Source organism: Bufo bufo, chromosome 1 (assembly GCF_905171765.1).
Source record: "Bufo bufo chromosome 1, aBufBuf1.1, whole genome shotgun sequence".
In the NCBI taxonomy this organism is placed as follows: Eukaryota; Metazoa; Chordata; class Amphibia; order Anura; family Bufonidae; genus Bufo; species Bufo bufo.
In genome coordinates, this window is record NC_053389.1 from 535,109,058 (window position 1) to 535,127,909 (window position 18,852).

Sequence of the window (18,852 nt, forward strand, 5' to 3'; positions counted from 1 at the left end):
TGAATTTCAGGAAAAATAACATTCGCACCGAAGCCGAATTTCCTCGCGAAAATGGCTGGTGCACGTGTGAGGACATGGAGAAAGGAACTCTGGGAAGGTGGGATCACCGATAATACAATGCATGCAGCCAAACCGCAGCCAGCCAGCCTTATAAATAGCGTCAGCCATCTAGGATTCTGCCATTGTACTTAGGGTACTTTCACACTTGCGTTGTTTGATTCCGGCAGGCAGTTCCGTTGCCTGAACTGACTGCCTGATCAGGCAAACTGTATGCAAACGGATGTCATTTTTTCTGACTGATCAGGCATTTTTCAGACTGATCAGGATCCTGATCAGTCTGAAAAATGCCTGATCATTCAGAAAAATGCATTGCACTACCGGATCCGTTTTTCCGGTGTCATCAGGCCAAACGCATCCGGTATTTTTTCCCCCTCATCTTTAAAGGTCTGCGCATGCGCAGACCGGAAGGACGGATCCGGCATTCCGGTATTTTGAATGCCGGATCCGGCACTAATACATTCCTATGGAAAGTCTTCAGGCAAGTCTTCAGTTTTTTTCGCCGGAGATAAAACTGTAGCATGCTACGGTTTTCTCTTTTGCCTGATCAGTCAAAACAACTGAACTGAAGACATCCTGATGCATCCTGAACGGATTACTCTCCATTCAGAATGCATGGGGATATGCCTGATCAGTTCTTTTCCAGTATAGAACCCCTGTGACGGAACTCAATACCAGAAAAGAAAAACGCTAATGTGAAAGTAGCCTTAGTGTAGGGAGAGACGTCAGCAGGTGCTAGGGGCAGTGTCAAACTTCATTGTGCTAAAAAAATTATTTACAAGTACAGGGAAAGATTATTCAAGGTGTAGGAAAAGGATAGGGAGGAATCATTCTACAGCATTTATGTTGAACAGGGTTTAGTAGAAGAGGTTACAGCCTGGGTAATCAGGGCCGTCTTTGCCGCAGGGCAAAAGGGGCAGCTGCCCAGGGCCCAGTTGCTCCTGGGGGCCCAAGGGAGCTCCGTTTCCCGACTCCCATTCACTAGTGACTGCATCACTAGATTAAAACATTCGGGGCCTGGGCCCCTGATGTTTTGTCCCAGGCCCCGAATGTCCTGCCTGCCTGCTAGATACAACTGTATTGCCGTACACAGAACGGCAATACAATTGAATCTAATACACTGGGTGTAGAGGTGAAGGACCTGTGGTGACATCACAGGTCATGTGATCAGCAAAACAGGCTGTGATAGGATGACCTGGATGATGTCACCATCATGTGACCAGTGCAGGATTGGACCGGAGTGAAGAGGGGAAGGAGCCTAATGCTGATGTCTGTATATGAGGACTGGAGAGGTAAGTGAAGGGACAGGGAGAGGCAGAGCAATGCTGGGAGTTGTAGTTATTTAACTGGGATGTATGTTAGGGCTGAAGGCAGGGATGTTATTGACATGGAACTGTGTGCTTGAGGTGGCTGTAGGGTGGCCAGACGTCCGGTTTTAGGCCGGACCGTCCGGTTTTTAGACTCCTGGTCCTCCGTCCGGCCGCAGGCCAGGACGGACGGCCAGAAGTCCTCCTTTTCTGAGGTTATTGGCAGAGTGGCAGACGGCAGGTACTGGCACTTTAAGTAACCCTACAAAAAAAAAAAAATCGGCCTGCACTCACATTTCAATTTGGCACATCCCACACTGACGTCACACGCTGCCTGCTTCGCGCCACTTAGAAGTCACTCTCTCTCACGCAGCAGCAGCAGCACACAACAGGTTAGAGCAGCTTGTCGGAGCTCCAGTCTCTGTCCACCTCCCCTCATGTTGTCTAGACTAGTCTTGTGTTGAGCCGCCTGCCGCCCGGAGGTGAATTTTATTATAGTCCTGTGAGTAACTCCTTCCTGTCCTTCTCCTGCAGTCAAACAGCTCCCCAGGTTGGAGCTTCTTCACTTGTGTACTGCGGTTGGGTCATTCATATAAATGCAGGAGGAGCTGCTGGTGGTGACTCTCAAATTCTCAATCAGCACCTGGTTGGTTGCTCACCTGGTTGCTATGCAATAATGCATCATTTAGACCCTCAGCATCTTCCTGAGACAATTACCTGTGTTAAACGCAGCTACTTGTCTGAGGGTCTAAATGATGCATTATTGCATAGCAACCAGGTGTTAACGCAGCAGCTACTTGTCTGAGGAAGATGCTGAGGGTCTAAACAAATCAAATGATGCATTATTGCATAGCAACCAGGTGCTGATTGAGAGTATCTAAGGCTGCATGCACGTGACAGTGACTAATGGCCGTGTGTAACGCCCATCACACGGCCATTTTTAGCACCAATGAAAGTGTATGGGGCTATTCACATGGCCACTCTTTTTAACGGCCAGTGAATAGCGTCCGTCCAAAAATAGGACATGTCCTATTTTTGTCTGTTTCCACGGCCATGCGGACCCCATTGAAATCAATGGGACCGTTTTTTTACGATAGACAGGAGTGCACCCGTCTAACAGCCGTTAAAAACAGGTACACTTTAATTAGGAGTTAAAAAAATTGTCCCCCATTGTTTAAATAATGCCCCAATAGTGTCCCGCAGCAAAAAAATATATAAAACTCACCTCATCCACTTGCTTGCGGTGCAGCAGTCTCTTTCTTCATTGAGCAGGACCTGCGATGTGCATGGTGACGTAACCACATGGGAGCGCGCAGTGACAGCATTGCGCACATTTGCAGATCCTGTTCAGTGAAGATAGAAGAGACTGCTGCTGCGCGAGCAAGTGGATGATGTGATTTTTTTTTTTTTGTAAAATCAACGAAACAAAAACAGCGGTGGTCCATTATGGGGGCATTATTTAAGATGGGGCATTAAAAAATAATTACTACACTATGAGGGACATAATTAAAGATGGGGACCTACATTGGGGGCATTATTAAAGAAGATGTATAACTTATACCAGCTGTACATATATTATTATATACAGGAGATGCCCAGGTTATACCAGCATGCTCCATATTACTATATACAAGAAGATGTATAACTTATACCAGCTGTATAATGTAGTATCTTGCATGGTGTAATATTGAACTATTGTGTGCCACTGTCCCCGGTACGATGTCCTCCTTTTCAGGGTTTGATGTCCTCCTTTTTGGGGTTCTGCAAGTGGCCACCCTAGGTGGCTGGGGGAGGGAGTGATGTTATTTACATGGGACTGTATGTTGAAAGTGGATGGTGGGGGGGAATGATGTTTATGTACATGGGACTTAATGTTTAGGCTGCGTTCACACTTGCGTTTGGGGATTCGCTTGTGTGATCCGTTTCAAGGCTCTCACAAGCAGCCCCAAATGGACCAGTTTAACCCCAATGCATTCTGAATGGATGCGGATCCATTCAGAATGCATTCATTCGGCTCCGTACGGCCCCCCGTTCCGTTTTGGAGGCGGACCCCAAAATGCCTTGCGCAGCCAAACGGATCCGTCCTGACTTACAATGTAAGTAAATGGGGACGGATCCGTTTTCACTGACACAATATGGTGCAATTGTAAACGGATCCGTCCCCCATTGACTTTCAATGTAAGTCAGGACGGATCCGTATTGGGACTTAGAAATTCAAATCTAATACAAACGAATCGGTCCTGAACGGATGCATTCGTTTGTATTATCGGTGCGGATCCGTCCTGTACAAGTACAGGACAGATCCACACGAACGCAAGTGTGAAAGTAGCCTTTGGGGGTGATGTTTACATGGGATTGTGCGTTGGAGGCGGCTGGGGAAGAGGTGATGTTATTTACATGGGACTGTATGTTGGAGGGAGGATTATAACTACAGGGGGCACTGCAGATCCAGGGGACATTATAGGCGGTCTTATTACTACTGGGGGCTCTATAGGAGGGTCTTATAGATCCGCCTTATTTCTACTAAGCGCACTATGGGGGCCTTATTACTACTGAGGGGTCTGCAGGGAGCTTTATTACCACTGGGGGAACAATAGGGGGCCTTATTTCTACTGGGGACTCTGTGAGGGCATTATTAATACTGGAGGGCTCTTCTAATAATGGGGGCATTGTTGAGGAGCATTATCACGGTTGGGGCAGTGTTACTAATGAGGGCATTCTAGAAGGGAATTACTATTGGTGGGACTATGAGGAGCACTATTACTATGGGGGGGCAGTAATGTTTCTTCAGGATAGTATTTGGGGGGATTGGGAGGGGGGGGGGCACAGGAAGCAGCAGGATAACACTGTGGGGACTCCAGTTGGGGGATAATGATAGAATGTGAGGAAGCTAAGATGTCTGTGTGTCACACTCTGCAGAGACGAGGCGGCTGAGAGAAGTTGTCCAGACCGAGTGGAGAAGATGATGAGAGAGAAGATCTACAGAGAAGATGATGACAGAGAGGAGACGTCACCTGGAGGCCCTGGACGTGACAGGTAAGTGCTGCTGTATAGCAAGTACAGCAAAGTGGGGGGGGGGGGGGGGCGGGATCCAGGGGGCCCAAGTAAATTCTTGCCCAGGGTCCAATCAACATTAAAGACGGCCCTGTGGGTAATAGGAACAATCCCATTACACCTTTCTGCACTGACTGGGGATCCAAATTGCCATTATACAGCTCTATAATTCCAGCAAACTGTTCTTATTAGGGTGCAAGTGCTGTTTGAAACAGCCATTAACAGAGTTTATTACAAGGAAATATGTCTATGTCTTATTTGCTCTAGTGCGGTGCAGTTATATGTTCTAAAGCATTTTTTGGCTTGTATCAGTGGGAAAAAAGGGATTATTAGCCGTTGTGTGGTGAACAGCCCTTTTTGTCGTGTATTAGTGGCAAAAGTAAAAATATATTTGCCGTTCAGATGTGCAGTTATATGTTCTAAAGCCCTTTTTGTTGTGTATTAGTTGAAAAAGAAAAATTATATTTGCCGTTCAGCGGTGCAGTTATCTGTTCTAAAGCCTTTTGTGGCGTGTATTAGTGGAAAAATAAAAAATATATTTGCCGGTCAGAGGTGCAGTTATCTGTTCTAAAGCCTTTTGTGATGTGTATTAGAGGAAAAAGAAAAAATATATTTGCCGATCAGCCGTGCAGTTATCTGTTCTAAAGCCTTTTGTGGCTTGTATTAGTGGAAAAATAAATAATATATTTGCCGATCAGCAATGCAGCTATTTGTTCTAAAGCCTTTTGTGTAGTGTATTAGTGGCAAAATAAAAAGAAAAAATATATTTGCCGTTCAGCGGTGCAGTTATCTGTTCTAAAGCCCTTTTTTGTGTGTATTAGTGTGAAAAAAAGAGCTTATTAGCCATTGTGTGATGAAGTGAGAAAAATACTGACTTTTTTGGGGTGTTTTAATTTTCTATTTATTTATTTGATCTAACAGTATGTCGGACAGAGAAGTACCAGTCCCTGCACAGGGGAGTGGCAGAGGCCTAAATGTTTCTGGCGCAGGCAGAGGTCGCAGCAGATTAAGGGGCCGTGGCAGCAGGGGGTCACTTCGAGAGGCCTGAGCTCCCAGTGTCAGCTAGCGGTCGTGTCTTGACCAGCAACCCAGCGGTTCTTAAAGGGTTTCTGTCACCCTGCAAAACTCATTTTTTTTTTTTTGGCTAGTTAGATTCCTCATAGTGCGATATAGCATAATATAATGCTCTTACTTACTTTGATGCGGCCGATTCTTTATAAAACGAACTTTTATAATATGTAAATGAGGGCTCTACCAGCAAGTAGGGCGTCTACTTGCTGGTAGCTGCTGCAGAAATCCGCCCCCTCGCCGTCTTGATTGACAGGGCCAGCCGTGATCTCCTCCCCCGGCCGGCCCTGTCAGTAATTCAAAAATCGCGCGCCTCGCGTCATTCGGCGCAGGCGCTCTGAGCTGAGGAGGCTCGTATCCTCAGCACTCCCTCAGTGCGCCTGCGCCGATGACATCACCGAAAGAGAAGACGTCATCGGCGCAGGCGCACTGAGGGAGTGCTGAGGGTACGAGCCTCCACAGCTCAGAGCGCCTGCGCCGAATGACGCGAGGCGCGCGATTTTTGAATTACTGTCAGGGCCGGCCGGAGGAGGAGATCACGGCTGGCCCTGTCAATCAAGACGGCAAGGGGGCGGATTTCTGCAGCAGCTACCAGCAAGTAGACGCCCTACTTGCTGGTAGAGCACTCATTTACATATTATAAAAGTTCGTTTTATAAAGAATCGGCCGCATCAAAGTAAGTAAGAGCATTATATTATGCTATATCGCACTATGAGGAATCTAACTAGCCAAAAAAAAAAAAATGAGTTTTGCAGGGTGACAGAAACCCTTTAAATGGTTGACTCTGTCTTCTACTTTGTCGCAAGTGACATCAGACACCCCCAGCCAAGAGTCAGTGGGTTCATCAGACACAACGCTTAGTTGGCATGGCCCGGGAGCAGGCCCTGTGCCCTCACCTGTCGGTCATCTCTATTTTGGATCCACTACTGTTTTTTTTTGCATTAGCAATACTGATGGATTACTGGCCAAATGCTGACCGAGTGAAGGCGGATGCTCAACAGACAAGATCCGTTTTTTTGAGGTTATTGTTCTGACGGATCAGAGGAAGGGCAAAATAATCAGTGACGTCAACACAAACTTACTGATAACACCCTCTCCACTCTATCGGGGGGCTCTACTTGTATAAGCGTTTAATAGAACAGGAGCTGTAGACATCTACGTGGAATCAGTTGATGCAGGTGTAAAACGAGTGCGCTTCTTCATGGTGCTAACATCAACCTGTAATGCTGAGTTCATACTTGAGTCATATTTGGTCAGTTTCGGCCCTGTGACTGCCAAAATAAGTGAAGTGTGCAGTTATTCTAAGAGCAACGCCTGTCATCTGCATGTCATACAGACTCAGTATTTCACTACCACAGCAGATTCTCTATGCGTGTCACTGCAAGGCACAGTGTTCTACACCACTGTAAAGGCTCTCTGCACACATAAAATAGCAGTTTTTTTAACGCAATTGGCCGCAAATAAATTTGGATCGAAGCAAATATATATATTTTTTTTGGGTGAACCGGCCGAATTGAATTTTTGAAAAATTAGCTCATCTCTATTAGTGACAAAAGAAAAATATATTTGCCATTCAGCGGTGCAGTTACAGGTTCTAAAGCCCTTTTTGGTGTGTATTCGTGGCAAAAAAACTAATATATTTGCCATTGAGCGGTGAAGTTTCATTGTACTACAGCCATTTACAGGGTGTATTAATAGGATAGATACGTACGTCCTATTAGCTGTTCTTTGGTGAATTGTGATTGCTGTATTTATTTTTTGGGGGTGTAATAATAGAAGAAAGAATACGGGAAAATTGCTGGGTGATTGTAGACCTCCTTTTGCTGTACAGACCTAATTACGTCGATTAGCCATTCAGTGGTGAAATTTTTGTTGTGAAACAGCCTTTTTTGGGAAAATTGATGGGTGATTGTAGACCTCCTTTTGCTGTATGGACCGTATTACGTCGATTAGCCATTCATTGGTGCCATTTTTTTGTGAAACAGCCTTTATGGGGAAAATTGATAGGTGATTGTAGACTTTCTTCTGTATGAACCGAATTATGTCAACAAGCCATTCGGTGGTGCAATTTGTTTGTGGTACAGCCTTTTATTGGGGGAAATTGGTCGGTAGCTGTAACTATGGTCAAGGACAATATATGTCCTTTACGGCCCACAGGGTAAATGTGTGTCACGGTCTTATGGTTGTTTGACCGTGATGCGGTTGCCGTGCAGACTCGTTGCTGGTGGCAACGTGTAGTTTTTGGTTTGCACGTGCAATTTCCCTTTAAGGTGTGCCTCCCTGCTGTTTGTTTAGCTAGGGGTTAATCTTCTAGCTAGTGGGGATTATGGTGTGTCCTGGGTGTGGCCGCAAGCTTGATATATACCTGTGGCTTGTTGTACTACAGCCTTGCTGGGTGTTGGAGCTTTGCTCCTTGCTCGAGTGTTTCAGCCCAGTCCTTGAGGGCCACCTTATGGAACATAAATTGTCCTCCCTTTTGTACCCTCCTTGTACCTTTACCCTCACTTGTTGTATATGTGGTGTGGGTTTATGTTCTGTGTGTATGTAGCGTTTTGTTGGTTGTTACAAGTCTGGGCTGTTGTTGGTGTTGGTCCCTGCATGTATGCTATACGTTACCCTGTATGTTGATTCCTCCGAAAGGGGGCTGGTTTCCCGGAGGAGTGAACCATATGTCTGGATGCAGTGCTGCCTTGGGCTGACATGCACCTTGCTGTATGGGGCCCAGGCAGTATCAGGTATGCTGGATTCCTGTGTGTGGTGTTGTTTATATGGTGTCTTATTTGGTGTGTGGGCACCTGTACTTATGCACGGGTTCCAGTCGTGGTGGCTGCTGCAGGTAAATGTTTCTAGTGTTTTTACCTGCCGACTCTGTATTCAGTCGTCCTATTTGGTTTGCTTTCCCCTTGTTGCTAGGCATGTGGAGACTCTGGTTCATCCGTGTCTTGGATGAACCTGGTTGTCTCTTGTCCCCTTCTCCTAACCTCAGAGATTTCAGGGTTCTGAGGTTTCCAGCGTATAGGCCTTTCTACCTTAAGGGTCAGCTCATACAGTCAGGAGAACAGGGCTAGATTTAGGGATGCTATAGGAGGTGACCAGCTTCCTTTTCTGGCGTACTGGCCTAGCTACTTCCCATTATCCCTTTTACATTGTACGGAGGGGGTTTCCCCCACTTCTCTCCGTGACAATGTGGTTCCTGCCCAGCCACAACAGCAACTTGGCCAGGTGACGCCGCTTCTGCCTCCACGTTCTCACGCCATTGGTCCTGTGACAATGTCCACCTCTACATCCTTATCCTCCACCGTGTCCTCAGCCTCCACTGCAGGGACAATCCACAGTGCTCCTTCAGCATACCACATGTGTAGGGCATGGCAGTGTCATGCTGTTTTACACCTCGATTGCCTGGGTGAACGGAGTCACACAGGGGAGAAACAGCTCCATGTCCTTTATCAAGAAATCGAATCCTGGCTTTCTCAGCGACATCTGAAAATCGGAACCATGGTGACCGACAACGGGAAGAACATGGTATCGGCGCTGCATCAAGGAAGGCTGAGCCATGCGCCCTGGATGGCACACGTGTTCAATCCGGTTGTCAAGCAGTTCCTGAAGTCCTCCACCTATCTGCAAGACATTCTGAAAATGGCCAGAAAACTTTGCATGCACTTCAGCCACTCGTACACCACAACGCACACCCTATTTGAGCTGCAGCGGCAGAATGGCATCCCTCAACATAGGTTGATATGCGACATTTCCACCCATTGGAATTCCACCCTCCATATGTTGGACCGACTATACGAACAGAGAAAGGCCATAAACAATTTCTTGATGATCCAAGTGGACAGAAGTACTCCCCTGTGTAACTTTGATGTCAGCCAGTGGCAGCTCATGCTTACTCAGGCCCTTTGAGGAGGCCACCTTATTTGTCAGTCTCCAGGACTATGGGATGAACAATGTCATTCCACTGCTTCATGTCCTGGAACAGATGCTGGTAAATCTGGCTGGTCAGGGGACTGGAGACGTGGCACCTAGATCTCACGGCCACATGTGCCCTGTGGGGGCTGAACTGGAGGAGGTGGAGGACATTGGAGCACAAGCAATGTGTAGCGAAATGATTGTTTTTTAAACACAGGTGACAGTAGAGGAGGAGCAGGAGCAGCCAGAGGAGCTACAGGGCGATGAGGAAGACTAGGCAAAGGACCCAGACACACCGTGGCAGTATACAGTGTAGATGGAGGCAGGGAGTCCCTCCGAGTCACTTGCAAAAATGGCCCAATCCATGCTCACTTGCTTGTATGTTGACAGCCGAATTGTCATCATTCAGCAGAGGGATGACTTCTGGCTCTCCACCTTGTTGGACCCTCACTATCGGTCCAAAGTGGGGGCCTTTTTCACACCCGCTGAGAGGGAGGACAGACTGAACTACTATAAAGACATCCTATATAGTCAGTTGGCCGCTGCCTATCTGCACCATCATCCATTTTCTCGCAGGTCTGACCAGGGAGGCCCTCTGCACTCACGTTCCTATGCCATGGCTGCTGTGGCAGGGTGGGGGGTAGGAGTTGTTCCAGCTCCATCAGCAGCAACTTGAGTCTAGAGTCGCTGATGAGCAGCTTTCTTCAGCTGCCTAGTGAAGAAACTACTCACCAGTAGCAGCAGCAGCAACTAGACCTGAAGCAGGACCTGAACCAGTAGGTGGTGGCATACTTGGACAGCACCCTACCACCCCACATTGAAGATCAGCTGGACTACTGGTGAGCCAAACTGTATTTGTGGCCGCAACTAGCAGAGTTTGCCCTGGAAAAGCTGTCCTGCCCGGCCAGTAGTGTGGCATCAGAGCTGGTGTTTAGTGTGGCGGGGGCCATAGTTACCCCAAGAAAAACTCGCCTGTCCACCCAAAATGTGGAGAGACTGACCTTTGCCAAGATGAATCAGGCATGGATCAGCCAGGATTTGCACCCACCAATGCCTGATGCATCAGACTAGATCATCGATGGTGCCACATCAACACTTTGACAAAAGAGAGCAGTTTCTTCTGGCTACCTGCCTCAGCTACTATTCTGATGCTGCCACCTGCCTGATGTCACACATCTGATGCCAAGTGCTCCTTCTTTCACCCACCATCTTCAGCTGGTACTCGTATTGCCACACACCTCCCCACTCTTTCACCGGGTCACTCTGTGGTCTCCTGATGCTTCTGCCACCTCCACACTATGTCACCTAGCCAGTCTGTGGTCTTCTGATGCTGCTGCCACCTCCACACTACACGTATGTCACCTTGCCACTATGTGGCCTCCTGATACTGTTGCCACCTCCACACTATGTCACCTTGCCACTCTGTAGCCTCCTGATGCTGCCACCAACTCCACACTGTCATTGTGCCACTCTGTGGCCTCTTCATGCTGCTTCCACCTCACCACTATGTCATAGAGCCACTCTGTGGACTTCTCATGCTGTTCCCATGCTCCCTACTTCATGACTGGGACACTATTTTGCCTTTTGGCCTGGCTGACATCATCAGTTATTTGACCCTTTTTCTGATCTGTCAGAAGTAATTTAAAATGAGACAAACAACGGATCCTGTCTGTATAGCAGCTGTAAGGCCTGTATGGTCCCATCAGAATTGGCTTGTGATTTGGTAGCCGAAAGCAGGAGTGGGTACAAAACACAGAAGACATGCAAATATTCCGTTCACGTGTCATCTCTGTTTTGGATCCACTCCTGTTTTTTTTTGGCATTAGCAATACTGGTGGATTACTGGCCAAATGTTGACCGAGCAAAGGCGGATGCTCCACAGACAGGATCCATTTTTTTGGGGTTATTGTTCTGACGGATAAGAGGAAGGGCAAAATAATCAGTGATGTTGACACAAACTTACTACTGACACCTTCTCCACTCTGTCGGGGGGCTCTACTTGTATAAGCGTTTAATAGAACAGGTTCTGTAGGCATCTATGTGGAATCAGCTGGCGACGGTGTAAAAGGAGTGCGCTTCTTCTTGGCGCTAACATCGACCTGTAAGGCTGAGTTCATACTTGAGCCATTTGGTCAGCTTTTGCCCTGTGACTGCCCAAATAAGTGAAGTGTGCAGTGATTCTAAGAGTGACACCTGTCATCTGCATGTCATACTGACTCACAGTATTATTTCACTACCACAGCAGACTCCCTATGCGTGTTACTGCAAGTTACAGTGTTCTACACCACTATAAAGGCTCTCTGCAACCAGGAAATAGCCATTTTTATCGAAATTCGCCACATATAGTTTTGGATTGAACCAAAAAAAATGTTTTTATTCGGCGAACCGGCCGAGTAGAATTTTAGAAAAATTTGCTCATCTCTACTGGTAATGAGATTGATTGCTGCTAAGAGATGGAGTAGAAAAACGAAACAGAACCCAGAGGTTAAGAAAGTGAGGGAGGGGGAACAGTGCCCACCCAATGTATCCACAAATAACACCCCTGAGAAATAACTCGGCACAAGCTCCCGAGTACAATGGCAGAATAACGGAAGAAAATGGAGCCAAAAATGCCAGATAATAGGTAGTATAAATATAGACTTTTATTATGTAACAAAACACAAGTAAAAATGCAATTACATGCATATGATGCCAGGAGACAAGGGACAAAAAGGAACAGGGAAGGAAAAACCTAGAGTAACAGGTTGCTGTAAGTTTGTGAACTTTTTCTGTGGGAAAAATATCTTTATATATTTTCTAGTAAAGAACTGTTTGAGAAAACTGTCTTGGATTGCTGTTTGAACAGTGTGCTTGTTCTCATGCTTCACTATAAACCTAGCCGTACCACTCTAGGCTTTAGACTCTAGGCTTCAGAATGTATTAACCTCCTTACTAGACTGTTTAAGATTTGCGATCAAAAAGCAAATGATTAATTGTATAGGAGGACAATTCCTGAAGCTCATTACTGGTTATATTAGATGAGATAATGTTCTAGCTACTAGTAACTAATTCCAAGGTATGTTATACCACATCACTGAATGGTGGAGTTGGTCAACACCAGAGTATAAAATATATTAACATTTACTAAATTATCTCCCAGGTTACATATTCACTATCATTATTCCTGTATATTACTATTTGCAACTTATAAGAAGTATTCAGTTAGGGTACAGTCACACAAAATACCAAAAGATTTTTGTGCAGATCCACAAAATACAGATGACTTATGTGTGACGTCCATGTTGCATCAGTTTTTTTTTTGCAGACCCATTCTATTCAATGGGTCCGTAAACCGCATTTTGCAGCCAAGTGTAGGACATGTTCTATCTTTTGCGTAAGGAACATATGGATGTGAGAAGCACACAAATGTCTTCTGTGTGCTTTCCGCATCAGTATGCCCATACCTCTTGGCTGCAAATGTGAACCACCGGCCCATTGAAGTCAATGGGTCCACCAAAAAACACGTATGCAACACAGATGTCAAGCACACATCATCCATATTTTGTGGATTGGAAAATACACACAGGGCACATTTATTAAGACCAGCATTTTAGAAGGTGGTCTTAAGCCCCTTTTGTGGTGGATCAACAAAATTATGAGGAGGAGCCGGCCTCTACATAATTTCGGTCTATACACCGCCAATTCGAAATATGAGACACCTTCCTTGCTGTCTTACATTTAGACCATTTTCTACACCTAAACCAGGCATAGAAAATGATGAATGAGACGGGCCTACCAGCCCGCTACCTCGCCCACACCACGCCCCCTTTTTAAGATCTGGTGTGAGCAGGGAAGAAGTCGCAGATTCTGCCACAACATGGCGTGCAACAGAATCTGTGCCAGATATATGCCACAAAAGTGGCTTATATCTGTTTGTAAATGACCCCCACAGTCATATGAATGCAGCCTTAGCCTCATGCATGCGACTGTATTGTAGTTTCTATTTTTGTTTATTGCTATTTTTCCTCTGTATGCTACAGCACACTGATTCATTTCTATGGGGCCATGCACACATCCGTATTTTTTGTGAACAAGTGCGTCCATTCTACTAATTATAGAACAGGTCCTATTCTTGTCTGTATTGCAGATGGAAATAGCCCTTTCTAAAGATAAGAGTGAGCTAGCAACAGCTATAGTCCAAAGCAGTAAGTTGACTTGTATAAAACCGTCCAACAAAAAGGAGATCCACATGTACAGTACAGACCAAAAGTTTGGACACACCTTCTCATTCAAAGAGTTTTCTTTATTTTCATGACTATGAAGGCATCAAAACTATGAATGAACACATGTGGAATTATATACATAACAAACAAGTGTGAAACAACTGAAAATATGTCATATTCTAGATTCTTCAAAGTAGCCACCTTTTGCTTTGATTACTGCTTTGCACACTCTTGGCATTCTCTTGATGAGCTTCAAGAGGTAGTCCCCTGAAATGGTCTTCCAACAGTCTTGAAGGAGTTCCCAGAGATGCTTAGCACTTGTTGGCCCTTTTGCCTTCACTCTGCGGTCCAGCTCACCCCAAACCATCTCGATTGGGTTCAGGTCCGGTGACTGTGGAGGCCAGGTCATCTGGCGCAGCACCCCATCACTCTCCTTCATGGTCAAATAGCCCTTACTTTCAAAGTTTTCCCAATTTTTCGGCTGACTGACTGACTGACCTTCATTTCTTAAAGTAATGATGGCCACTCGTTTTTCTTTACTTAGCTGCTTTTTTCTTGCCATAATACAAATTCTAACAGTCTATTCAGTAGGACTATCAGCTGTGTATCCACCTGACTTCTCCTCAACGCCACTGATGGTCCCAACCCCATTTATAAGGCAAGAAATCCCACTTATTAAACCTGACAGGGCACACCTGTGAAGTGAAAACCATTTCAGGGGACTACCTCTTGAAGCTCATCAAGAGAATGCCAAGAGTGTGCAAAGCAGTAATCAAAGCAAAAGGTGGCTACTTTGAAGAACCTAGAATATGACATATTTTCAGTTGTTTCACACTTGTTTGTTATGTATATAATTCCACATGTGTTCATTCATAGTTTTGATGCTGTCAGTGTGAATCTACAATTTTCATAGTCATGAAAATAAAGAAAACTCTTTGAATGAGAAGGTGTGTCCAAACTTTTGGTCTGTACTGTACGTGCTTATATAATGTAGGTGAGCAGTTTAGGCTGAGTGACTAAAAGACTTTGTGCTTTCTGTGTAAATCTGTGAATCAAACTCACATCGTCCTCTTTTCTACCCCAAATCTTTACCTTGCGTGGTAGAATTCTTGGTTCAGATTTTATACTCGTATCTACACTTGCTCCATCACGCTGTTCTTTGCTGAGACTCAGACTCATTGCTCTGTCCATTTCTCCTTTTTACATCCTATATAACACCATTGTCATTGTTGGTTTATCGCAGCTAATCCAGCCCCAGGCCTATCAAGTTGCCATGTTCAGTGGCTGTCAATCCCATTTCCCAGTCTAGTGGTTTCTCTTCAGTCATGCCCAAGGCACTGTTGTGATTTCTGATCTTGTCCTGTGCTTGTCTGCCCTCAGCTATTATCATTTCCCTCCTCTATCGCTACTAGCCTTAGCTAATGTCTAATGCGACTTTGATATGGCAATTATATTTTTCTTTTTTTTTATTACATTCCTTTTAATGTAATTAATCATTGGTACAACCATATTTAAATTCAGGGTTGTAGTAAATGATTTACTATGCACTAGGCAAGTATACTAAATATATTTTGCTATGAAGGAGACATTTGAAGGAAGGGTTTACATGCACATAATAACATACTGTGCTGGATACATATCTTAGCTTTGTACTGTATAAATTACTTCTGCCCTTCATTTCAAAACTCTGCCCTAATCCTTTATGATTATTGATAACTTCCAATATACAATATTTGTGCCATTGCTAATTCTCATTATGTCCTCTCCAATTCCAAGAATATGTTGCACATAAAAATATTAATTTTTATAACATATCATCTTTAAAATCTGTATAAATAAAATATGGCACTTACTGTAATTAGTATTTTTAACCCATGTGTTTCTTTTCTCTTATTTTCATGTATTAGCATTCTGAAACCTAACGGGTAGAAATATTGCACCTCATCAAAAGATGCAAATTTCATGTACAACTAAAATACTAGTATACATTATATTAGTAATATAAGCATATCCAATTTATTCCAAAATTATTAATTCCAAGTTTTTTCAGTCATAGTAGTAAAATGTAAAAACATAAAGCAATAACTTACACATTATATACATATATGCAAAAGTTTACAAAGTACACTTATCCTGTATACCACAAAATGGATAAATTGTACTAAACCATCTAAGAGAAGGATGATCCCTAAGCAATATAGTCAATGGATATTCTCAAAACACAGGTTATTAAAGAAGGATGCGATGGTGAGACAATGGTAAGAGAATCTCCAGACAGTAGAAGAAAGACTCAGTTGGAATAGTAGGAGCTCTGTTCCCAAAGCTCTCACATAGCTACAAAATGTTGGTATTTGTCCGGCAAGCATCTTTGTATAGAGGCAAGTTGTATTTCTCTATACATCCAGGAAGTAATAACTTCCTGGATGTGTGGTCACTTGGAGTCTTTCCAATGTCTAGTAATTGCAAGTTTAGATGGACAATAACAAATGAACTACAACATGTCTATTCTGAGGCGGGAGTGAATCAAGGTCAATTAAGAGGACAACCCTCTCAGAGAAATATCAGCTATCATGATAGTATTAATGATATCATTAGTGGCATGCCACTAGGCCTTAATTAGAGCACAATATCAAAGGATATGAAAGAGAGTCCCTCTATTGCTGCAGTTTGCCCAGCAAAATGTACAGCAGTGCCAGTGCTTTTCGAAAATTAGACACAGATAGAGAAAGTTCCAGATCCTGCTCCTACCATAGAAGCAGGGGCAGATTGGGAACTCAAAGTGGCCCTGGAAAAAACTGTTTAAGTGGCCCCATGTTACAGACAGAGCCAAACTGGTAGAAGGATCAGCAAACCATATTAAGCATGGTCATAATGCTGGTTTGATGATTCCAATGCAAACAAATGAGTCTTTTCACTAGGCACATCTAATGTACAAGTGAGCAAGGCATTGCACTGGACGACAGGGCCAAAGCATTAGAACTGTGGGTGATGCAAACTGGCCAGTAGGTCAGCAAATTAGTGAATGGAGCATAAGCTTTAGTTATGTGTGTACCATATCAGAAAACATAAGAAATATCAGAAAATATTCACTTTGCAGTATAAGTGACATGATAACTTTTCTCTTTCAGTCAGTGTGATTACAGCGATACCAAACACATAGGGGGTCATTTATTAAGCTGAAATACGCCCCGTATCTTTTACCATTTTCTGTGCATGTTTCAGAAGTAGAAAAAGGTCCAAATGTAAGACAGCTAGGAAGCTGTCTTACATTTAGAAGCGACGGAGGGTCTGTCGACGCCTCTTCATAACTTTGGTAGGACCACTTCCAGCTTGTTTTTTTTAAGACCAGCATCTAAAACACTTAATAAATGTGCCCCATATTGTTTTTTAAGGTTTACTACTTTTGTGTCTTAAAAAAAAATGTTTTAGCACCTCCGCATCCCAAGACCCATAACCTTTTTATTTTTCTTTCTACGGAATTGTGTGAGGCCTGGATTTTTGTGAGATGACAATTTTCATTGGTATCATTTGGGGTACATTGTATTTTTGGAGTGCTTTTTATTCCATTTTTGCTGGCAAAGAAGAAAAAAAAACTACAAATTTTATTTATTACACTGTTCACCAAGCGACATAAATTACATGATAATTGTGCTTAACTTGGAGATTCTGTTTAACAAATCTTTATTTAATTCTTAATACTTTCGCCAATTATTAGTCCGACAATGGGACTTTGACAAGTAATCATTTGATTGCTCACATAATACACTAATGATGTACTGTAGAGTAGTCAGGACTGGATTATAGGTAGAGCATTCCAAGAGGAAAGAAGGGGCCTCCACCAAAACCAGCCTTCCCTTTTTTGTTATCAAGCCATCATGAAAACCTGGCATTTGTGCAATTGCAGGGTGCAGTAGGGCCCTCTTACAGAAGATTCTGCATCCTGACACTGTAACCTATATTTATATCAGTGAAACAGTAACTGTATCATCAGTGCAGTTCAGAGACTTGGAAAGCTCAAGGACCTATGATGACATCACAGGACCTGCATCCTCAGGATACAGATAGCGTTGAAATTGGGACATACTTCAGACCTCCCGGGACCATGGCACAGCCATTGAAATCTAGAACTATTCCACTGAATTTGGGACAGTAAGGAGGTATGTGTAATTATCACTTGACATCTATGTATTTGCAGGCATATTTAAAGGTCCTTTTACATGGGCTGAGAATTTGGACAATTATCAGGGATGAGCATTTGTACGAATACTCCTACCCAATATGTGTCCTGTGTAGAGGTATGGCCAATTACACGACAAATGAGCAAATGCTTATTTGCCAGGTGATATTTTTGGTTGATTTGTTTTTTGACATTATCTGACCACCAGTGAGACAGTTGGTCAAGTAGACATGCATGATGATAGTCAGCTAGGCACTCCGACCCCTTCCTTTCCTGTGTCTACTCAAATTATGCAGAGAAATTCTTGTTCTAGAATTATTCCAGATAAAACTGCTCAACTGTTTATTCACTAAAGAGATAAAAGAATGTGGGATATCAATTTGAAGGATCCAGTGAAGATAAAGGTACTTAGGCAGTATAAACATTTTAAATGCAGCTATTCTTCAGTCCAGGAATTTATAGATTTTGAGTACTGAGTAAATTTCTGTTAGATGGCTAATAGAGTTGAGCGAACACCTGGATGTTCGGGTTCGAGAAGTTCGGCCGAACTTCCCGGAAATGTTCGGGTTCGGGATCCGAACCCGACCCGAACTTCGTCCCGAACCCCATTGAAGTCAATGGGGACCCGAACTTTTCGGCACTAAAAAGGCTGTAAAACAGCCCAGGAAAGGGCTAGTGGGCTGCAAAAGGCAGCAAAATGTAGTTTAATCCCCTGCAAACAAATGTGGATAGGGAAATGAATTAAAATAAAAATTTAATAAATAAAAATTAACCAATATCAATTGGAGAGAGGTCCCATAGCAGAGAATCAGTCTTCATGTCATAGCAGAGAATCTGGCTTCACGTCACCCAACACTGGAACAGTCCATTGTCAGATATTTAGGCCCTGGCACCCAGACAGAGGAGAGAGGTCCCATAACAGAGATTCAGGCTTCATGTCAGCAGAGAATCAGTCTTCATGTCATAGCAGAGAATCATGCTTCATGTCACCCAACACTGGAACAGTCCATTGTCATATATTTAGGCCCCGGCACCCAGGCAGAGGAGAGAGGTCCCATAACAGAGATTCAGGCTTCAT